The sequence below is a fragment of the Dreissena polymorpha genome, chromosome 3 (assembly GCF_020536995.1).
Source record: "Dreissena polymorpha isolate Duluth1 chromosome 3, UMN_Dpol_1.0, whole genome shotgun sequence".
In the NCBI taxonomy this organism is placed as follows: Eukaryota; Metazoa; Mollusca; class Bivalvia; order Myida; family Dreissenidae; genus Dreissena; species Dreissena polymorpha.
The window spans coordinates 114,709,884-114,735,807 of NC_068357.1; the positions used below are offsets into that span (position 1 = coordinate 114,709,884).

General features: G+C 31.8%; 1 long non-coding RNA gene and 1 other non-coding gene across 2 annotated transcripts in view; one reads left to right on the forward strand and one right to left on the reverse strand.

The window, feature by feature from the left end:
- The window catches only part of LOC127871131 (uncharacterized), a 47,638-nt gene extending 34,408 nt beyond the window's left edge, over positions 1-13,230 (forward strand). Inside the window, exon 7 of the long non-coding RNA XR_008045153.1 lies at positions 12,227-13,230. This is a non-coding gene — a long non-coding RNA (uncharacterized LOC127871131). The remainder of the gene's footprint in view (positions 1-12,226) is intronic.
- A 4,089-nt stretch (positions 13,231-17,319) lies between these two features.
- Positions 17,320-17,391, reverse strand: Trnat-agu (transfer RNA threonine (anticodon AGU)). The gene has a single exon. It is a non-coding gene; the product is annotated as a tRNA-Thr (tRNA).
- Positions 17,392-25,924: the final 8,533 nt, after the last annotated feature.

Sequence of the window (25,924 nt, forward strand, 5' to 3'; positions counted from 1 at the left end):
GGACTTTGAGGTAGTTTGTTTTCAAAGGACTATGAGATAGTTTGTAAAGATTTTAGATACTTACATCACATTATGATACTTAAATGGGTAATATGGGTAATATTCTACTCATGCATGACGTGTGTTATTCAGTCTCGATATGAATTACAAAGTATTAACAAAGTGTGTGACGGCAGTATGGTTCCAGACTCGTTCTGGGCTAATGGTGATTTTCAGCTTGCCATCAAACCATTCTTAACTCCAAGTTCTTTTATTTACCGCCCCACGGCGTTTATCCAGGTTTTACTCCCTTGTGTTTATAGTTGGTATTTCGTTACAAAAGTTGCAGACATGAACATACATTTCTCCTGATACAGTTTCTAGAGTTTAAGTGTTTGTTATATGCTTATTATTAGCAAAGCAAGTTAGGAAGACTATAATGTTGGTACGTATTTTAATACAGAATATAAGTTAACTTCTTAAGGACCATTAACATATTATTTATTGATTATTGTTGAGAAAAACAACAGCATACGAAACGTGCGTTTACCTCGTATGGACGAACGATCGGGCAAGTTATTCACTATATACTTTTCGTATCAGAGGTGGTCGGGAGCATACAAAACAACACAATTAAAAGAACTTCTCCGCACGTCAGCTGCAATATGATTAAAATGATCGCAAAATACTATAAAGTGTTTTCGAATTCGCGATAATATTATCAACTAACTACTACGATTATATTTCCAACTAACTGCCGTCCTATAATAAATTTTAGCGGTTTTTGTATTGGCTGGAATTTTTTGCTGTTTACATGTTAGAAGTTAATGTGATACTAAGGCTAATATTAAACCTATTGCAATATTGGCTCAATGTGACATTATTCGTATTATATAATATTTTACTTTACACAAAATGTGAAAAACATGAGTTTCAAAAGTCCAAGTCTGTTGTAGCTTAAAGAAATGAAGGAAGACCACGCTTTAATATTAAGCATAACGTTTTGTAAAGCTTATAAGGTAATCGATAGTTACGTCGAAGTCACGATGTCATATGATTCTTTCAGTCTTGAATATTTAGGTCACACTATACTAACATATTTCATTAACAGATTCGACGTGAAAGCATGAACTTTAACAAAAAATAAAGAGATGTTATCGGGGCAGTAGTCAGAGTAATCATTTACATTATTTATTTTATCTTGTAAAATAAAATCACATTTATGTCCAACTCTGCTATTAAGACCACCAGTAACAAAAATGTTACCAAATTCAGACAAATAAGTTACATCGTTTTCTAAATTTTCAAAGAGATCAACATTAAAAGTATTATACACTGGTGAATCATTTCACCATTTGTAAGTGGCACAAATATAAAACTCTTCTGAAATATTAAAAAATGAGCGATCAAATTTAAACGAAATGATTGTATCATAATCATTTTTTTCTATTTTAATGCCATCAGCTAATTCACCTTTAATATAGACAACAATGCCACCACTATTTCTTCGGGCTTTTCGATGCTGAAATTTTCTTAAAAAGTTAAAAGACAAATATCCACTTAAATTGATACTACTAGAACTATTCGCCCAGGATGCATACAAAAACATACATCATTAGAACTCAAGATATTCACAAAATTAGGATATAATTTTTTACAATTGGTTAGTCCGTTTACATGCCAGGACATGATTTTCATTAGAATTCATCACCGTCGTGTTCCCACGCTCGCACCGGTTTCCGTAAAATAAATAGCGTATCGACTGCAAGGTACGCCCGTTCATTTTCGGCACCAATAACAGTCTTTTTGTAACACTTTCGGAGTATATTGCTCAAAGATGCGAAAGCCTGTGCCGTCCATTTCTTTCCATTTTTTCCTCACCATTTCTCTGTCTTTGAAGTAACTAAACATTGCCACAATGTTTCTTGTTTTCCCGTGTGTCGATGACCCCGGGGACCGGTGCACACGTTACAACTTTATGGATGCTGCTTCTTCCTTAGCCAGCTTCATTTTCTCGCGGAGAAACGCCCGTAACGTGCTTTCCGTATCTTCGTTAGTATTGACGCGAGGTTCCGTTATGCCACTGAACATATAATTGTTCCTCATAGACTGCGATTGCAAGTAAACAATGTCGTCCTATAAATTGCTCTTCTGCTTCTCTAATTAACTGACTTTACTGTTTACAGTACTCAGGGCAAAGTCTATAATCTCAGTCTTTTCCTCAACCTTTGTAACCTGCTCCCACAACTTCCGGTTTCTATCTTCTACCACCATTCACAACTTTTTTCAATTCCGTTTCAAAGCTGCTAACCTTCCTTTTCACTTCTTCGATGGTGTTAAAACTTGATTCTATGTTATCTATTCTAGCGTCTATCTTCTTCAAGTATGCGAGCAGCTCGCTATTTTACAGTTCTGCTAAAGTTGGAATTTCCGGTTGGACAGAACTACTTACAACACTTTTCACATACCCACTGAACACATTGTTAATGTCTGGAGAAGGTACACAACCTGATTCGTTTAAAACAGCATTTGTCGCACATAAAATGTCACTCACAGAAATGGATGTATCTCCTTACGGGCCACTTTGTTTGAAGATTTTTCCTTTGTTGACTGTATCACTTTCACTTCCACTGCTTTCTTTAATCTTTCTTTTTGATTTTCTCCCCATAACACTTCAGCAAATACTATGCACACTTTATTTCCATGCCTATTCACGTTTCTCTGTATTTAGATGGATTGTAGCTAAGATTTTAAAGATTTTCATGAGAGCTCACAAAATTCGACTTTTGCTTGACACCACATGAAGCAACGTATTCAGTTTGTGTGTCATTATGAAATTTACAATTGGATTGGTAAAATTTAAGTTCTTAAAGAATAAATGTATAAGTGCTTTGTTCTTTTAAATATCAACTGAAAAAAAGAAAAGAAAAATAACACCATGTTTTTAAATCTTTAATCGTAATTTATAAGCTGACGTAAGTAAGTTAAGATTTATAGCCTCTTAAATGTTCGTTTAATAACAATTTGAGTTTAATTATTTACCCAGGAAATCAAGGAATCCTTAGATAAACTGTGAACATGTGTGATTTTGTTTACCTTTTTCAACTTTGTGTAATAAAGTTAAGTTCCATTTATCGAGACGCAAAGAATCATGTTGTGACCGTCGTCCTGTTGTTTATGTGTTTATGCGTCTTTCATTGTGCTTCGTGCGTAAACGAATCATTGAAACAACAGGTCCTGTTAAACCGTTTTCAGAAACGGTTTGCAAATTATGCGAAAATTACATTAATGCTTTTGCGACTATATTTCCTTGATAACATCATTCAATTTCACTGTCTATGTTGCTCACCAGTACTTTAATGTTTGTTAAATCAAAATTTAACAAATCATTTCTAAAACCGACATGTTCTGATGTTAAATTAGGATTTTATTTATAAATAGTGGGCCGCAATATTATTTGCTCAAATCAAACTCCTGGAGTTAAAACTTTAAACGACCTATTCGTTACATTTTATATATAAACTTTTAAAGCAAAGTGTGTTTTGTTTTAATTTCAGGTACAAGTTTTCAAGTCTTTCTCCGATATAAAGCAAAATGGTAAGACTTAAACAATCATTCGTTTCAGTAATAAGTATCGGTTATTGTTTAAGTACATTACGTCTGGCGTTAATAAATTGTTATTGTTCTCTTAGATTATTTGTCAACAGTATAAGATTAAAGACACACGAAGCAAAACTTCGTCCATTTGTTCTCAAATATTTTGAAGAATTTCATAAACTATTTCAATATGTTAACAAAACTTGTTTTAAAACATATAGTAAAACAAATAAGGCGTCGAATTAAAATATATGAATAAAGTGCATACTCGACAATGCTAATGAACTTTGTGGGTCAATATGATTTTTTTGTAAGAGGCTTAGGTCGTTCAAACTCATTTATATAGTAAGCATGGTCGTGACTTCGAAACCTTTTAACCAGGCAAGAAACAACGAACATGTCGAAAAAAATAATTTGAATATAAAGAAGTGAAACACCAGCTGCTGAAGCAGTACTGCATTCTTATTATATACAATTTTGTGGTCCTTTATTTAAGGCAAGTGACCAATTGCCAAAACAATACGAAACAATACAAAGCAACATGCACACATAGTAGAATAAAGCTGGAGTTACCGCCTTGGAATCGTCAATGCAAAGCACCGGGGGCTTAAAACGGTCTTAGAGCGGTCAACTTCATACTTGGCCCAGCAAATTTCATGAAACATTTAAGTGTAAAATAAATTTAGCTAACCTCATAGAATTGCAACTCAAATTAAACAATAATTAAAGGGAATTAAAACGCATTCCATTTAATAACCATATAATAACTCAAGTAGGAAGGGGACAAGAATAACAGAGTTAAAACTTTTTAATTAACGATGAAATTAAATGACGAACACGTGTCAACTAAATCCCTTCTTTTTACAAAAAGATTTAAGAATATAGCCTCATAAAGTTAATTCTTCAGATCAGCATCGTGCAAATACATAAAGCAATATGAAAACTCTTGAATAAAGCTTGTATAAATTGATATTGCAAACCTACCAATATTTATCCAAAAAATAGAATGATGCAAAAAAATGAATTAATTTTTTTAAAAATTTATACATATTGCAAAAACTTGTGCAGAAGACAATTGAGAAGTATATGTTAAACAATCATTTAATACATACATGATATTCAGTGTCTTGAATGAATATTTGGAAAATATTATAACTTATTGGTTTTTATACGCCACTGTAATGTAATAATAATGAGATCAATCTTCATTTATTTAAGTGTACAGTAACTCATATTGTTAAAAGTAAAAAATACAGTAAATGACGTTTTGATTCGTTATAATGTTTTTTTACTCAGAGATTTATATATTTTTCTTGCTAGTCTACTCGTGCTTACTTTCACCGTAAAAAAAACTGAAATCGAGTATCGACAGTGTAGTTAATTTTTTATTGGGCTTTACACCACACATGTGCCATCACTGCCATGCAGGATAACATTGAGAACAACAGTGTGACAACTTGTAAAAATACCGCATACCTCTTTTAAGATTTATAACTAGGATTGACATGTGATTTCATAATAATAAAGACATCAAATAGATAAATACCATTGAAACGTTGTGGGAAAATTGTTAATTATTATTTCTGATTGTCAACATAAATAGACCAGCAATTCGTATACAAATAAATTGTATTATTATATAACCTTCATGCATATAGATTTGATCCAAACCTACCAAAATAAAATCCTAGTCAATTAAAAAACGCTAAACACAAAATTATTTCATTACGACTGGAAAGGAATTAAGTACTTAAATAATTATCCGTTTCTGGTTGCTCAATATTATATGGGTCATTGCTTTTTGACTGTTGACTACACATATACCTGATTAAGAATCAATAAAAAACTAGAGTTGAAGGCTGATGTTTACCCATTTCAGAATACTGGCCTTATCAAATAGTTCCCGATTTCTACACGTTGTTGCAAAGCGTGTCTTTATTAGTTCAATATATCATACAAATGCAAAGAAATATTTAACCATATTTAGGTAGATTGGTTTAAATGCAGGACAAACGTTCGTTTTCACTGACGTGACGTAGGTTTTATGAACGTGTTAAACGTAAATATAGGAGCAACCTAATCCGCAGTTGATTCAGAAGTATAAGAACGTCGTAAATATATGATAATATTGCATCATTGATTATATGTAATAAATTTTTTCAAATAGCACCGCATTGTAGTTGATAACTTAAGTTGTTGTGAAATTCAAATTATAAAAGTATTTCTAATATTTTTTAAGCATAACATCAAATATAACTGACATTTAAAAAAATAATGTTTGCACAATGCAGAATATTTGTGCGACATGCTTAAGTATATGATGATTCAATAACAATTTCCTAAAACTATCCTTTTTAATACGTCTCGGTTGCGATGCTAACATCACAAACATAACAATTATCAGGTTGTATTGACAATTTTCCACGTTAAGACTTTTTCTTCCGGTTATAAGCATCGTAAATTTGTATTGTGACGGTTGGAGAACACATTGATTAATCATTTTTCGTTGCTTCATAAATGTTTATTTTCTTGTGGTATCCCCATATTTGATATCCATCGCGTTCTGATTCAAAATCCAAAAAAAAAATGCACTTATTGCGCATTCGTTGTTACAGTAAAACTAATTTGATTGAAACTTATCTTCCGCGTACGTCCGTGAACACTTACGAACATATTTTATTTATGTTTGTGTTTTCGGCTCCTGTGTAGTGACTGGACCTCGTTACTCAAAGATGAAGCAGTATTACCTGTTCTATTATATATTTAAGCATTTTTAATTTTGATTTAGCTAGACACATATCATGATCATACTAAAATCCATCATACAACGGAATATCGAGGAAAATATCAGCCGAATGGTGTCATTCCATAATTAACTTTACGATCCTTTTCTCCTATATATGAACACGATCACCATAACGAATTGTATTCACTTTTACGACAATCAATACCTCTTCGATAATTTCATTAATTTGATTAATAATTTGATTAATTAAACGTTTAGTTAAAATCTAGGTAACCCAGTTTTACTAACTTGAATTTGAAAGTCGATACTTAATTATATCATTTTGTCTGTAAAAAACATAGTCTACATATGTATATGTACTATTATAATAAAGGCTTCAATAGGATAAAAAACGATATATCACTAAAATTTAAAAATATACATACAACAGTAATGACATTTCTACATTTACAAAACATACTTAGAAAAGCTGAGATACCAAATGTGTATGTCTTATATTTTGAGAATATTTCTTGCAATGTGTGTACACTACATATAAAGACGTGAAACTCCAGCTGCTGGAGCAGTATTGCATTCTCATTATAAACAATGTGTTGGTCCTTTATTTAAGGCATGTTACCGATTGCCAAAACAGTATGAAACAGCACAATACGAAACATTTTTCACACATGGCAGAATAAAGCTGGGGTCACCGCCTAAAACGGTCAATGCAAAGAATTGGGGGATTCAACCGGTTTTAGAGCGCTCAACCTCACACTTGGCCCAGCAATATTCAGGATACATATTAACGTTAATTATATTTAACCTCATAGCATTGCCACTAAAATTAAACAATCATAAAAAGGAGTTAAAACGCATTCAATATAATTACCATCTAATTATTTAGTGGTAGGAAGGAGACCAGAGCAAAAGAGTTACAACTTTTTGAGGAACGATGAAATGAAATTACAAACAAGTGTCAACTATATCCCTTCTTTTTAGAAAAAGATTTAAGAATATAGCATATGGTTCATTCCTAACTTGTCTTGCCTTTTAAAACTTGTTTCTTTGTATGTTTTCCATGCTGGATATTAAGTTAATTAAAATATTCCGATTGTTGTTATATTTTTATCACAATATCGTTGGAGTTCACATAGTTTTGTATAGGTTGATTTATTGTGTAGTTTTAGCCAATATGAATAAAATAAAGATTTTCTTATACAAATGCAGGGGCTTACATGACCACCTAAAGAGATTTTAACACATATATTTTTATCTTGCACTACACATTAGGCATAGACTAACATTTATCCCATTTTCACCGCGACATTGACGGTATAACACATTGTGGAATATACTTGCTTGTATTCAACACTGTGGAATATACCTGTCGCGTGCACGGACTACTTTTTAAATGACGTCATGTGATATGCGCTAAAATTAGGTCGATATTGTTTGGTTCATTGATCGAATTTTAAGGTCACCCATTAGAAGAAAATGTGCATATTTTGCAGAAAAACATATATATGACATATTCACCAAATGAAATGTTGAAATAAAATATGAAATTACACGATTTTTGTTTTGTTATTTTTTTATTTATAACAAAGTCGACAAAACTTAAGCTTCGAAATTATACGACCATCAATCTTTAAATCTAGTCATATGACATAATTTTTCGCCATCCGTATAATGAATCAGCTGATTGTTCGCGTCATAAAATGACATACTTATTGCGTCATTTTCCCCATTTTTTTGACGATTTATTATAAACGCGACTTATTTCACATGTTTTCTACACGTACTGTATGTCGACATATGTGAATTGTCAATTGATCACATTTTCCTTATTTCGTGTAATGTGCATTGTTTATAACCAAAACATATACTTTTGACATTTAACTTAAATATTAAGAATGTATAACAAGCCATACACATATCGCACAGTTCATGAATAATCTGCTATGTTTGCTTTCCTATTTAATTCACGTTAGGCATAGAGCTGTGTAAAGTATAAGATGGTAAAAATAGCACCACACTGGAATTGGGAACGTCCCATTTTGTACACGGGTATTTTCTACTCATTTATCTGTTGTGTACTGGAATGTTTTCCATTCTTAGTGTATTTATATATTCAATTATTTTCTCGTACAATAAGGGCATTTACCATAGATAAATAAAACATTGTGCAAGTTAAAACATAATTATGTTTGTATGCAAAAAACTGCAAATGCAACCGAGTTTACCAACGGCTATTATTAGATAAACTGCTCCGGTTCATTTGAACAGCAGTAATGTAGAGTACATGACGTAGCGTGTGACGAAGAAGAAAGTTTATCGCGTTCATAAACTCATTTGAAAAAAGTGATAGAATGGCATAAGGGTCTTTATTTAACTATGCTAAAATAATTTTTTAAAGACCCTAGATGCAAAATCGTCAATTATTGAGTTAAATGGATTTTTAAAGGTATTTAAAGGATAATTAAAGGTAAGATACTAGTTCTTACGTTTTTTGATTTTTGTTTGTACTTTTGTCGTTCCCTGTTCTCGGGGAAATGATTTTAACATGAGCGCTATTGATGCATCGGATCACACACGGCATACCCATAACATTATATAAAAACACGTTCTGCGCGTCCTTAAATTCGTCGTCCGAAGTCGGAAAACGTATTGCCCTGTATATTTTGTCAAATAAAGTGTCAGTCGCTGCAATTGTCTGTTTACTCGTCAAAATTGTCAAGGTCTTCGATAGCTAAAGAAACTTCAGCGTACAGTTTATTTAGTATTGACAGACCCGTACAAAGTCGCGCCAGTCAAAAATCAAAAAGCGACATTTAAAGTTATGGTTGCCAGAACTAGGTCGTCGATGGTGTACATGTATGTTGACATCGACAGCATTTTGTCAGGAGCAATCGCCGCCATATTGGATTTTGATCATTTTCTTTCGAAAATAAAATGAATTATAGTAAAGTAAAATCTTCTTTTCGCGGTCGTAATGTGTTAAAATTCGCATACTGCGTAGATTGAATGTAGGCATATGGTGATATTTTTACTTGTTTTACAGTTTGTGTGTGAATTTTTTAAAGACTATTTTGCGTACCAGAACAAATACATGTATATCACTACGCATGGTTACATTTCTTAGTTTTTAAGCGCTTTTATGACTGAATTAAAATTATTGTTAAGGTTATTAGATCTATTTATGTTAAATGTCACGTTGAAAAATTCAAATGGGATAAATAGAATACTAGGATTAGCGTTGAAGACAGAAGTTTATGTTGCTCGGCTCGAACACCGAAAGCGCTCGCCAAGGCTCGCGCTTCCGGCGTTCTAAGCCTCGCAACATAAACTTCTCTGTATTCAACGCTAACCTAGTATTCTCTATATATATACATGTGTAGTGAAAACATAAAACTACTGAAAAACATCTGATCGTATTAGGTGGAATTCGGAAGCCTTCATAAGGTGTGTTGATTTAAATTTAATGTTAATTACAACTCGTTTTATTATAATAACAAATCAAATAACATCGAATCAATAACAGTCAAGAATTTCTGTTTGAAAATGTATTGCAAATTTTCTTTTACATGATCACAAAATCCGTTCACACATGGGAATTAAAAACAATTTTTCTTGCGAAAACAAATTCTGTTGAACACGGACGAATTGATGTTTTCTTGGTTACGCATGGCGTCTTACCCCATATGAGGGATTGTAAAAACGCAAATAATTACAGTTCTGTAAACTCGGTTATCAATATAGTTTCGGAATATAATCCACATGGTTAAGGGCTTTTGAATTTTAACTCCCATCCTTAATCAAAAGACTATCTTGCCTCTATCAATGAAACAATTGAACACATTAAAATAAATTTTCTTTTTCAGTGTTAATTTCGAAAAAAATCTTCAATCGGTAACGAACATAGAATTTCTAATTTACGTAAATAAGAGGCTTGAGAATTACATGTTCATAATTTAAAGAAAATGAAACATTTATAAAGACGATACACACATGCAACTTATGAAAAATAATTTGAATAAAGCTAATGAAGAGTTATTGATAACTCTCCGAAATGAACTAAAATGAATAAGAGACGAACATATTTAAGGGAATATAATACGTAAGCAAAATGGTTGTGCAATAAACTTTATAAATAAAATTAGAGGGTCTTATTTTACTGAGTATCCATAAACAGAAAATGGAGAAACATTATTATTCAGTTGTTTAGCAATTAAGAAAAGTAAAATGAAACAAACACAAAATTAACGTTCCTAGAATAGTTTGATGGAGATTTGTGTATGCTCAATCAGAAATTAAAAAAAGAAAAAGATTGATTTTATAAGAATGCATACAAGAAGTCAACGGAAATGAAAGTTTTTGTATATTAACAGCTTTTAAGAACATACCACTATAAATAAACTAAATGAGGAACAATCTTAATTTTTATCTATTGAAGGTATTATATAAGTAATGAGGTATCTACCACTTTAAACAAATATAAAAAATCACAAAATTGTCGGTCAGATGGATTGACGTCTTACTTTGCAATATTTGTCATTTGCCATGTAATTTTCCAGTTGAAACTCCTTGTTGTGTCTATTTTGGAAATACATAAACACGTTGTCATAAAAAAATGCAATACGACACTTTCACCCGTTTTGCAATAAACTTACATCATTCTTACCGTTCTTGCCATTAATTTATGCATCAAAACTAACTGTCCAGCGCCGTTTGAAACATTTGCTTACATATATTTCAACTGGCCGACATTTTAAACACACGAGTGATTTCATTGGTCCAATGCGAAGATGTGTCTTTATACCTGAAGATTTCATTCATAAATCGGGTCTGATCGAGTATTCATATTGAATTAGACACGTCAATCTGTGTATCAATACATATTTGCATTTCTTCGTAATCGTATCTGTAATCCTAGATCTGCTGAAATACCTTTCGATACACATACTGTGTGGTTTTATCGTATTCAATCTCGTATTTCGATATAATACTATTTAAATACGACAAATGAAATTTTATGCTAATCTTTCCAATCACTTCGAAATAATCAATACATGTGTACTGATCTTATTGCAAAACGAGTTTATTGTCAAACGGGTTGTTATAAAAATATTGAATTTCAATTACACATCGCAACCCTTTTTGTAATAAAATTATTTTGTTTTTGGGCTTTCTTCACTTCAGTAGAAACTTGTTTGAAATCACTCTTCATACACATTTTGCAATGTTATATCATATTTATCATGAACTCGAGCACTTTCGATGCCTTTTTTTGTCAACACTTATACGTTTGTGTTATTTTGGAAACAAAATCAGTAAAAACGATATTTTTTTACTTTGTTTTCATAGAGTATTCAATCAATGTGAATCAATTAATGCACGTGTGATGCACCTATTGTTAAACGGGTTGTTACAAGAATTTTTAATTTCGATAAGACACTATAACCGTATTAATTAATAACAAAACGGGTTTATTGCAAAACGGGTTGTCACATGATATAATGTAATCTAAAAATTAAGCCTTCTATAAAGTTTGCTTTAAGTTTGTCTGTGGACAGGAGCATGTTTTCGTTGTTATGATGTGTTATGTAATCTCCAACAAATACATTATACTGCCCACAATCTTGTTTATCAACAAAAGTAATATTTCTATCCCTAAAAGAATAATATATAAAAGGACTGCATATGTCTCGTAAAATAATTCAATTACAAAATGTACCATAACGCATAAGCTTTAAATACCGTGTCTTATTGTTTAAGCTGTCTTAAGTGCATTAATATTGGTACAAAAATAATTGTATCTGTACTCTCACGGAGTATTATTATAAAATCTTTCACATACAAACGTTTCGCTTACACATCTTTTTTCATATATAAAACATAAAAAAACGTATTTTTATTTTACAGGAAATACAAATAAGTACCAACTATGATGGCGATTGATATGTACTGAAGAATACGAGTTGTATTTTTATAAGTATCTTGAAAATGTCAACTGGTGTGAAAGAAACAATAAAATGACATACTTTGAGGCATTCCTCGATCAACTGGGTGAAGTCGTCTTTATTTTAATAAATCAAATTTAATGATATGCATATGCTATTATCAATCATGTGTGGTTATATTCAATGCATTTGTTGTATGAGTTACTTATACGTAGTGGGTTTGGATTACAGTCGACAGTTCTCATAGAATAGGAAAAAAATGCTATATTTGTTGGGAAAAAGAAAATCACGGGAGTGTATAATAGGGTCTGAAGGCGGAAAGAATTAATACATCAAGAGAACATGATTCTCATTCAATAAACATGACCATTTTCAAATGTATCGCAATCTTATTAGTGTCTTATATGCGATTAGTCGTTACGTTGTTTTTAATCAATTGCTTGATTTGTATGTGTGAGTTGTGAGCTGTAAAAGGAAATAGATACCCATACTTATACATCTTTTGATTGTTATTATTATATGTATTTATCTGTCGTTATTATGCAATGCATGAACCATAAATTATTATTGTAATGTAACATTGTCATATTTGAAAAAAACAACACACTGTTACGAACAACACTGTTACATGTTACGATAATGAATATATAAAACAAAATTATGTTACATTTGGATAAATTCTATGTAAGTGTATCTATGTAAGTGTATTTGAGTTCATGTGCTTGCTTGCGTCAGTTTGCTCGTATGTTCATGTATACTGACCAGCACTTATATACACACATATAAACTTTCAAGAAAATACTTATTTGTTACACGTTATATTGGTATATTATAATATTATGTTTTAAACGAATGTGATTATTGTGACATTGTATATATTCTTTAATGTATTCATTTAATGGCTGATTGTAAACGCCCATTTAATTCGCTTCTTTAATAAAGGTAATAAGATATTATAAAAACAGACTGTTTCGTTTGCGTTAACTTGTGTTTACAGGGTTGGCATACAACCATGTATTTATTTTATTGCCCGATTTATGAGGATAATATTCGAAAATCCGGTTGAGGCTGGTACAACTTTGCAATTATTAGTAATACTGGGGAGTACATAAAACATTATTTTAGCACTGCATAGTACTATTGAGTGTGTGCATTTTAACCATTATGGTACTTATATAACACTGATAGTTTTAATTTGAAGTTGAAACAATCATTTTATATCTTAAAAAAGAAACTTTGACTTCTGGACACAATTATACCCAAGACAAAAACTGTTACGATGAACATACATAGAGTGTTCTCATAATACTACTTATTTTCAAAACGGCGTTTGCAAATATTAATTCATTACGTGTGAACACGAATACCCACATTTAAACTATCCTTCGCAGATGGCTAAAATTTGATCGGGCTGGCCTTAATGTCGGAAATCCAGAAACATGACTATTTTGTATAGTTCTCCATCAGCGAGGAAATTATGTTCTTCTTTGGGTTTAAACAATATAATGTAATCAATATAATACAATGCAAACGTACTAGCTACTTTTGACGAAATATACTTAACATAAGGACTGCAAAGTGTAAATTAACATAATTGAGAAAAAAGCTCGAAGATTATGCAATGTCTTCCTTCTGTTATTCGAAGTGCTACTGATAAGGGGTAAATAATTGAGCATATGGCTACTATGTACATATTGTCGAAACAATGAATAGCGAATACTGTTGGTACATATAAGTATACAGTATCGGAATAAAAAAATAAAGGAAATAATACAAAAACCTAAAACGATGATATAGATAGCGAACGAAGGTTATTACGTTTATATACTTCAACATTATTTATGTGTATTAAAGAAAGAGATACAAGTGACAGAATTATCAAAACTTGAGAAAGTTAACATACTAAAAAAATCAGTTGCGGGGCGGGGCATAGTTAGCAGGATCAGGTATGTTCGTGAGATGGGGTTGTGTTAATTGTGTTAATATCTATGACTATCTCTGATGAAAAACTGAACAGGTTTGATTAAAAGTCTTCGTATGATCCGTCTTTGACACCAAAGAGAAGTAGTTGTAAAGTTATAGGTTGAAAACTTGACATTTTGTCAAATAGGAGTGCTCTTTTTTCATTATAAATTGGTTAAATGTAGAAAACGTGATATGTGTCTTCAATCTCTCCACATTGACAATATGGACTTTCCGATATGTTTTTTTGCGTACAAATGCTCATTGAAGTTGCTGCAATGCATTCTCAAACGTGGTTTGTTGTTCATGGTAAAAACGATCAGTGAAAAAGCTGTGATTTACAGCCACGTGAGTATAGAGCACATACCCCGTTGTCACATGACCAAATGGCCGTTTGTATCGTAATACATAAATAAATCATATTCTATATTGCAAACTATTTCGAACGAATACACATCTTTACAGAATGCACTATCAGCAAAACCAGTTCGGGCGCCAATATGTGTTTTCAACATATTAAGTACATGTAGTTTAAACGCACCTGCCAGTGATGTCACCGCTTGTAAGTATTTGCGCTAGAAAGGCGAATTTATTATAGATTTCATGCAATACAATCACGGATACATAGGAAGATCAACGAGGCGCCAACAAAGTCGTATGCACTTAGGCAAGTACAAACTGAAAATAGAAGCAATATGAAAAAAACATTCGGTATGGCAAAGCTGAAAGCACATGTCAAATATACACAACAAAAGTATTCAAGGGACTGACAAGAAGGTCGTCGATAAAAAAACGCCTTGTTCGCGATAATGTCATTATTGTTTATACTTTGATGATAATTAATTTAGTTCTTTTGCAGGCATTCTATGGAACCATTTCGTTTTGTGTCTCTTCTCATGGCGGCAGTCATCATCATCCTTTAAAGGTCTGACAGATGTCTTCATAAACCGAAAGGAAGGACACAACATACCTCACTCCGTCATATTTCTTCTTGCAATTGCAAGAGAACTACATTTTCTATCCACACGCATATTGGAAACATATTAAAAACATATATAATGCATGCCAATTTGGTCTGCATTTACAACATACAATACTCTGTTTATTCGATCAACTGACTGTTAATGCTTAAATAATAAGATAGGGTTTGTCTCATTTGCTTTGCGAATAGAACCAATTAAATTGAAGTCAAAAATTACCCCAAGTAAATGCTGGTATTTCTGCAGTGTTCTCATTTTTACTAAATATGCATGAACATTTTGGAACGTTCACGTATATCAATCACACATGATAGAATATGGGACCTTTTAATACTCAATGTAATTAGTTCTACAGACGTATATGCGTTTATTATTTATCAGGCGTTGGTACGGTGGATCAAATAAACGCGCCTTCTTTGACTTTCCGGTGGTTTATTTCATGCAAGTGCTACATTTGTTGCAAATCATTGAACAAAACATTAAAGGATTGCACAATATGGAACCGCTCGCACAACGACGACATTGCAAGAGTTAGTGTTATGATGGAAAAATATTTGAAGCCTGTTATACACGCAACATCAGTTTTATTTGCCACCAATCTATCATGTGCACTAAGGATCAATAACTGCACATTCTCTTTAGAGTATTTGTCTGAATTTTCATTACGCCATCCAATGAAACACAACTATGAATAACGACAATACAATCACAGATGAAATATATATGTTGAACGGTATTTATAATTGATGGCATTACAGTACATGACAAACTGTTTCGTTTTCATCTTCTTTTAATATTTATCTGATATTCTATTATTTAAACGATTAGGCAGATAAACCATCTGGGAAATTATTTTTTTATCATCCAATATTTTGCTCTCAACAATTTACAATTGTAACAAATCTCCATTTTAATATCACTTCTATTTCAGAGTAAGTTTATATCATATATTATCGTTTCTTGTATATTATGTATATATAATGTAGCTATATCCATTTTCAGCGACCGATCCACCGCCCTTACTATAGCCGTTACTCTGTCTTGAACTATACAGTTGTCTTAATAAATTCCAATGTTTAAAACATTGTGAATTCCACCTGAACATGTGTAAAGATTTTATTTCAAAATTATATTTCTCCGTGAATGTTTCTTGATTTAAGACTCAACCGAAAGTAGACTAAAATGCTTGAAAGTGTAGAAATAAAGATAGTTGTATTGCTTAAAAAAGGAACATGTATGATCGATGTATATAAAGAACGATAATAAATTAAACGTATGTACAAGACGTACAAGACGCACAGCTCACTTATATTTGGTTACTCTTGTTTATCAATAAATTCTTATTTTGGGGCTAATAGCAAGCTGTTAAAAATTCTGTGATATGTTTCGGAACGTAATGGAAATTATTATCGAAAATGTAACCATAGACTTTAATAATATATTTGTAAATTTACAATTTTAATTTAAATACAATAAATAAGCATTATTATCCAACTAAATCTCACACAACATCAACTACACTGTTTTGGTTGTAGAGAACTACATTAATATACTTAATTCTTAACTTATATGAGATTAATATCTAGTTCTGAAAAACACACCTGACACGCTATATGTGTTGCCTCATTTGGAAATCGAACTTGTGACAGGTCGCGGATTAAATATTTGAGTCAAAATCAGCTATGTAAATACAAGTTTTAGCAACTAATAAATGACGAATTAGTTAAGTATTTTAAAGAAGAAGATATATATTAGATTAAGAAAAACAATTAAATTTTCATTTGCTACATTTGGCTTGTAGGAATTAACGAAAAGTGATGTCAAAGTGGATAAGAACCCGAGTCCTAATACTTGGTCCATAAAACTAGCTATTAGCATTCCTCACATTGAGTCTGGCTAGTAAGACCATCCTGAAAATTGAATGTGTTGTCACATATAGTGTATCATAATTTTAAAAAGCGAGTTTTAAATTATATCAAATCAATCTAAAATTAACACAAGCTACACGAGTGTTAAATGCTATAATATGAAATAATAGTTAAGTGCATTACAATTAACTCTTAAAACATAAAACGAGGGCGGTTATTCACATTTTTTGCAAAACTCACCTATTAGGCTCCAGTTGGGATCGAACCCACGATCTCCTGTTTACTAGACAGGCGCTGTGCCACTGAGCCATGGGGCCGATAAACGCCAGGTGTACAACTAGCCATTAAGAATTTTTGATATGTAGTGTAGATCACTTTACCGAAGTGAGCTATATTTCTACATATAGATATCATAACCTGGTGAAAATTTACTGAGTGTATGCTAATGGTAATTGTGTTTGAAGACATCCAGTCACGTGTTTTAACAACCAGGTGACTTAATGTCTAAGTATATGGCGCATTGTTTAATCAAAGCGCTGAAGGCACTGAAGTTGTTCGCTATTGTATAATTTTAGATGCAACTCATTTTTCAAAATTAATCGCAAGTTTGAAATGAACACACGCCATTCAATTTTATAAAGAGTGTAATAACGCACGGGTCGAGATCTCTGTGCGCTTTTAATAATCCTATTTTTTTCATAGAGATAACTTAGACAAAATAACAACAACATGGTCCTTTTTGGACGTTCTGAAAACAGTGGAAGTATGATGAAAATGGTAATGAGAACTGAATATAAACACAATTAGCAGTCACATAATATTAAATGAATATTGTTTGAATATCGAATACCTAACTACCTAATATCAAACTATGAATGTTTTTTCATGATGAAATTCCCTGTACAGAACTTTCGATTTTGACACCATATAGGCATTCAAAAAATACACTAAGGTAAATGATGAAAATAAATAAAAATAAATCAGCAATAAATACTTTTACTCAAGAATTAGACAGTTATAAAGACAGCCCTGTTTTTTATGCATAACTTGTTACCCTAGCTGTCCACATGGTGTCAACAAGTCTCTGACCTTAACATGGGTATAAAACACTTATGCGCTCTTTCGGCGAAGCTGTTTTACCCAGCTTTTCACCTTTAATGACCTTTACATAACGCCGGCAGACACGCATGAATATATTCGAATATTTCATAGGCTGATTCGAGATAAAACCTTTGAACTTTCACTACATCGCCGTGTCTGTGCACAGCGTAAAGGATGTAGCACTGTTCAGTGTACGGAATTCCGGTCTACTCAGTACACGTTCAAACGACACAAAGTTAAGCACAGTAACAATTACGCGTTGAAATCCATCTCTCAGAATTTCAGGGTCAGTACTTGGTCACCAAATCGTCCGGGATGACATAATCGACTATCGATAAAGAAAGGTTTGCTATCAAGCTGAGAAAACAAACCCTACCGGAGTAGTATAATGTCACGATAAGATGAACATATTTTGAAATCAATTTTGTATCGAAAGGCACTGCGCTAACATGTGTCATTTACAATTGGCAATGTAATGACCATCGTTATGCGAAAATGGGTCTTATGCCATATGTGTCCATATTACATATAGCCCGCTCAGCCTGCGCATCTCTTAATCTTGTCAGGAGATACATAATGAGACCATAACACTTTAAGTGATTTTTATAGCGAACATCATCGCATCTGACCAGACTGCGCAAATGCTCAGGTTGGGATTAAAGAACGCTGGCCGAAACGCCATAATACCCAATTTCGCATGACGCGGCTATGCCATTGTTATTTAAATGTGTCGAAAGAAAACTGCGTGTAAATCAACTATGAGAATAAGGTATTTTTCGATGGTGAAAAAATATACTCATGATAAGACATGTGAGGCACGTATGATGTGCACTCACGTAGTATATCTTGTATCTTCTTACACAAAATTGTGGTTTGACAATATTACACACATTTTATGCGGTGAGTATTCGAATTACAAGTTAAAATACAACAACACAATTGTTAAACTTTTGTTTTTAACTTAATTATTTAGAAACGTAAATTTCAAACTTTATTTCAAAGTAAGCATTTACGACGACTACCTTTTTAAAAGATATTTATTGTTATATTAAGATGTTTTTTTATATTCGGTTTTAACGATTATAAAACATTTTTGTTGTTGTCTATAATAAACCTGTAGTAATTGCTGAACTCATGTTCAACGTTTTATAAATTGAGAACTGTTAATATAAACAACCTTAACTGTATACTATTACGTTGTTATCACCCTCGCAATTGAGAATACATGAGTATCGCCGCTATATGTTGAAATCAAAAGAACGTTTCCCAGACATATACAATTTAACCCCGCTGTAGTAGCAAACACTATCAACGAGGTTACGCAACAGACGCGTGATTGTTGTACTGTCTCTTCGATAATTTCAATAACACTTCACACCGCATTGATATGGCGTGTATTTGTTTAGCTATGTCAATAAATTGTTTTAGCTACGTACATGAATTAAAAATAGAGCAACGCTATATACAAATGTTAAGATCAGGAGTGGCCTCTTGGTCGCAAACTACTCGGACATAGAGAACCTACCATACCATCAAGGTCAGTTGATACACGTAAAGATATACTATTAACACTTATTAGAATCAGAAATTTAATAATATAAAGAGATTTGTTCAGTTTCAAGATTTAACTGACAACATATCATTTAGTATTTTGTTGGAAGAGTTTTATACGTTGTCGTATTGTTTTCTTACGTGTAAAAAATATAATGATTGTTCCCAAAAATGTAAATTGTTTAAGGAGACAGTGGCTGGTTTCAGAAGTCAAACACGTGAAATGGGTACTCCGAAAAATCAAAAGAGCGGAGAATGGTGATGATTTACCGGGCTTGTGCTGTTTTTGCATTTTATTTTGATATCAAATTATCAAAGCGAAATATATTTCCTCGTATCAAATTATGGGGTATTATCCTATGTTGTAAGTAAATTATTTATTTGCTTTTGGAAAAAACGCACCAATAGTTATGTAATTTAAGTATGATGACACGATTAATGTAATAAGGTTTGGAATTATAATCATTTTAACCTTGGGACACGTCGATGACGCTGATATCAACAGTGATATTTGGTGTTGCAATTGTATTTGAACTTTGTTGACTGCACAGCTTATACACTTGGTGCATCTACATATATAACCCGATAGACAAGTAGATGAGCAGTGCAACATAATTCAAAGCTGACAACGTGTTTTATTTCTTTTCTGATTACACATTTATTTCGACAACTATATTTGCGTGTTCATATATAAGCCGATTGAAAAGTAGGTGGGCAGTGTAGACACCTTCAAAGCTGATAACGTGTTATATTTCCGGTCTGATTTCACATTTATTTTGATTTAATTCTTTTTGTCTAGTGACTAATGATCTACGCATATATTAATGTATTCATTAGTCATGAGTAAAAAATAAGCATCGTAAATCGGCACGGATGCTTCATATACAAACGCAATGTTTGCGTTTTTAGAAAACGTCATCATTTACTTCTTTTGCATAATGAGCTGGTTCAGATTTTTTAGCAAGTTTTAAATTGCGTCCGAGGAAAGGACCAGATAAAATAAGGTTTCATCAAGTGCACAGAAAGAATCGTTTTCAAATTAATTTGATCTCTCTCCCAACTCATTCGATTCCGCGAAACCCTTCAGATGTCGCAATTCTTTTGAAAACTAAAAACTATTGCTTTGCATGAAACAATTCATTACAGTATTGAGAATGCAACTCCCTTCGGACATAGTTGGGTCTCAAGAACGTTGAAAAAAAGGAGATTATAACGCAGATATTAATTCCTCATAGATACAAATATATTATAATTTTACTTAAAAGAGTTTAGATGGAACAATGACTTGTCTGAATGACTATTATGAGCATTATTCTGACAGTGTATGCATACGTGTTGTTTGACTATATTTCAAGCAAGCACTTGTGTTCATTGAATATTTAAAATAATTGCATCTAGTGATCAATTATGTAAATACATTGTTTATATGTGTTCAGTTTTTGAAAATAACACGAAATGGGCATTCACATAGCAGGCTTTCCAGAAATAAATAAAGAAAATGCTGAGGTAATGTTTTTATATGTTAACATCTAAAATGTGATGGAATATTTAAATCTTTTAATCACATAATGAAAGTTGTTGACTTGATAGTTTCATAAATCTGTACAAAAACGTTGTTGTTAAGCCTTTAGCGACCATGGATGCAACTTAATTTAGGTTTGACAGCTGGAATCAAAGAATGCAAAAACAATGAAAATATTCTGAAGAACAAGCGCACATGTACTACTATCGACGACAATATACAGCGCGAAATTTACTGACAGGACCGTCACTTTCTATGTAATAAAAGCAAAATTGCAAACATCGGAATGGCCTTCGATCAGTGAGTTAATGTCGTACTCAAATCGCTGTTTGAATTATGAATTTATTTAAAATGTTGAGATATATATTTATATCGGATCAATAACATATTGAAGTCTCTGGGATTTTTAAAGATCAAATTTAGCATTTACCTGTTAGTGAAAAATGTAAAAGCGGCATTTATTATTAGTCCACACCGGAATTATCAGTAAACAGCAAAAACAAAAAACAAACAAACAACTCTCCCAAAAATATATACAATTTAACAGCATTAAAATAAATTTAAACACTTTATAAACATTGTATCCTTTGATGTATTAGTGATGTTAAGGCAATGAAGTAAAATTGTTTCAGTATATAATATACAGTAAGCGGTCACAGCTAACTTGTACAATGACAACAACATTCTCATGGATATATTTTTATTTCACGGCGCGTAATGTAATGAATGGTGAATGCATACATATTTTGTCATTGAAAGAAGTTGAACTGCCTTTCAATCTGACGTTTTGAAACCATTTGTGGCATAGAAAGCGATTGGTTTGCTCCCTAAATTTAAACTACGAAAAAACTCTCTGTTGTGGAAAGTTTAACGATTCAAGACCTTTTTATGTCTAAAAAATATGCCCAACTAGCAACACTAGAATGTTATAATGACTTTTAATCAAGTGATTTGATGCTAATTTGCAAAATGTGCAACCATCATATACACACTACAAAATCATGATCTATTTGAAATTAGATTTATATTCGTTGAACTCATGTCTCCTTTAAGTGTAAAGTGTGTTTTACAGCAACACAGTTGTTAACTTCATTCACTTTAGCGCTTAGAAACATAAACAAAGTATATATTGTTTTAATTGACAAAGTGGACTTTTATGACATCAATCAGAAATGAACTCAGGTTATAGAATGTTTAAGTCAATACTGACTAATGTTTAATTTGTTGATCAAATATGTGAGCTGATTTTTCCCCAAAGCATGTGAGCGTTTTATGATAACCTTACGATTATTTGTGAACAATCTTGCTATCTTATGAGTAACTGTCAACGCGATAGAAAATCTGATACCAGATTAACGAATATAATCAGACGTTGTTAGTCGTATAATTTTTTTTTTATACCATTCGTGTAAAAAGAAGCACCTTTGGTGACTTTAATGTTATTATACGGACATGATACTGCCATCATGCCCAGTATAATACATCATTTAAGCCTATGGGGAAAAAAATCTAATTTTATTGTCTTGGTAACAACGTTCATGTCATATCCTGGTATGACCACTAAATTCGTAATATGTTGACAGCAAGGCTAAAACACGAGGGCAAAATCAGTTTGATGAAACCGTAGAATGAGTGAAAATATCATTAATGTACGCGTTTTATGTATTGTCAGTACAGCCATTCGTTTTTATCCTATTATAAAGGCAAGTGTGTCTGTAACCAGAAGAGTGAGAGGAAAGTGTAAAAAACTAAACTAATGGCATGTTATGCAATGAAAAGTAGTTTGGGATCTAGTGTCTGTTGTCTTCAACTATCACAACATTATTATTGTCGACCAACGAGCACTTCCATTTGTATGTTGTGCAAGACTGACTATTGCTTTTAATCATATGTTAGATTGTGAGAATAAAATATAAAGTGGATAAACTGCATTTAGTAAACCGTTATAAGTCATGAAAGATATCAATAATTAAAACATTGATAGCTAAACATATTTTTTTAGTCTAAAAGATGTGAAAACTGTTTTTTGGACTTGTTTTGCCTAAGTGAACAATTACTTTTCAACACGAGTTTTATTGCATAATGATAGGGTTAGATTTCATGACAATCGCTCAAATTGACATTGATTGAAGCATATTTGTTTATGTCAAAAATTGTCTCCACCAAACCGTATTGGTATTACAATTAAACATTAATGTTTAATTCAGTTCATCTGCAAGATTCACGACACAATTAGAATCACATTTTAAATTATTTTTTTTTTAAATCTAAATATGTTTCAGCAATGTTGAAATAACGAATTGAAAATATGTCCATGCATTTATAGACATAACATTGTACTGTCCTATTTGAATTTCAATGCTCTCAATATTCTAACTTTGTTCGCAGAATTGAAGTATATCAGATATAACAGCTGTTCAAATTATCCGTTTATGTCTTACGTTATGTCACATTGTGACGTTTCTAATATAATTATTGCAATATTCATCTTCATTTACACAAACAATAACACCAAGTACAATACCACATAACATGCTTGCAGTCCACTAAATTTGTCCGTTCGTCTTAGTGATCGAGTAAGAAAATGTTGAACCAGATGGGTAATTATTAATGTAATAGTAACCAATGCCATAATAGAAGTATACATTTTAAGACAAACTTATGCTTGAAATTCTTTAAATTGTGTTATGCTTTAAAATGAAGTCCTGATATAATCAAATTCGTGTGAAAAATACAATAATACACTTCTCGTATTTCATAATGACCCACTGATTTAGCGAAAATTGCAAATTTTACTTCAGATTCAGAAAATAACTATAAAAGCTGCACAAACAACCTTATTATTACAATATAGTTAATTCATTTTATTATCATCGTAATGGGAATATCGTGTGTTGAAATGCATTGAAATTGTCGCCGATCAATGTAAAGTGCTTGTAATTTTACCGACATATCCGGTATTTTACAGCTATCCCGCGAATGTTATTTAGGTTTAGACAATAGTATCTATTATTTTGCTAATAATAATTCGATTCAATTAACAATACTTTGACTATTTAGAATCAGTAGTAAACTAGATAATTTTACTTTATTTATTGAAGTTTGTTCTTAATAAAAACATAATCGCACATTTCGAGACAGAGGTTCGTGTTTTTTCGAAGAACAGAACAGAAAGTTTATTTAGACATATACCAATGTACATCGTCTAAATACATGAAATATACTAGTAATACAAAATAGTGCCATGTGTCTGTATATTACAACGTATGGGTTATAATAAAATGCAATCTTACAATTTGAGACGAAGTACTTAACAAAGAAGAACGATTTTGTATTACAATTGTAAAATATCATTTAACTGGCAGTAAGGAAATACTTAGTCTTCGTTGACAATATTATTTGTGATACAATATCTTAGGGTTAGAGCTTCCATCATATATTTTCACAAATTTATAATTTCAATTTTACAAGTTGAGTTCAATAAAGTATGGAACTTAAACTGATGAATTCACATAGTAAACAGTCTTATATAGGTTTGCCTTATTTGACAGAAACATTGACATTTACATATAAAGTGGAATTCGTCTTCGATGTCCCTTTGATCACAACATTGACAGTATCGTTAACTACGAAGAATATGGTTACGTGTGTATCTTCCAGTTTGAATTCTCAAAGGGTGGGCAGAAGCCCTTATTTTAACAAGGTATGTACGCAAACGTTTGGGCAGTAAATCAGAGATGTTTTGAATATCCTATACATATCTTAAACATAACTATTTCTGAAGATATGGTATATTTGTGCGTAGCCATTAATTAACCATCGAATTAGCTTTTACATAATAACAGCATACGCATATTAATTATTCAGATTGAAAAAAAAGTGTGATAAACGAGAGAGAAATGCTGGTCCTCGTCTCCGTTTTAGATCTATCTATATAGTTAGTTTTTAATTGATCCACATTTTAATATATCTACCTTTGTATGTAAATAATTGTTTATAACTCAAATCTCTGATATTCATCTCATGCCTCTCTATGTCACTACCATCAATATCCAAGGACCACAATGGAAATAAGAGATTAAGTTCTCTTTTTTGTGTAATCCTTGGTATTATGTTATTGGCATGGTTTCATTTCTCATACATGTTTATTGTTTTACTATTTTATCATGTATGTATATATGTATGTAGATATGTTTTATTAGGTTGTATCCTTATACTGAAATAAATCTATCTCTCTATCCGTTCAAGTTGGTGCACGATTGTTTATTGTTTTTATGCACAAAGTACATCGTCAAAAAAACTTCATAGTAACTCAGTAGCAAATGACTCATTTAGTGGTAAAGTAAATGTTCGTATATTATACAGCTGCCATAAGTTTTATTGTTTTTCATATACTGTATTTGATTTTGTCCTGCTGTCGCAAGACATTTGATGTGAAAAAATATAACTCTAAACACCCTACTGTAATTAAAGAATGTACAACTTGAAACACATGTATTGAATGATGTATTTTACTTCTTATACACTTTTTTATGTCAGTGACCAAAAGGAATATTAAGCGTAATTTTAAAAGGTATCAAGCTTTCTTTTCTCTTCAAACTGAGAAAATAGCTCTACGCTACATACTCCCAGTTGCACATGTGACCCAAATCCAAACATGCTCAAAAACAGAGTTT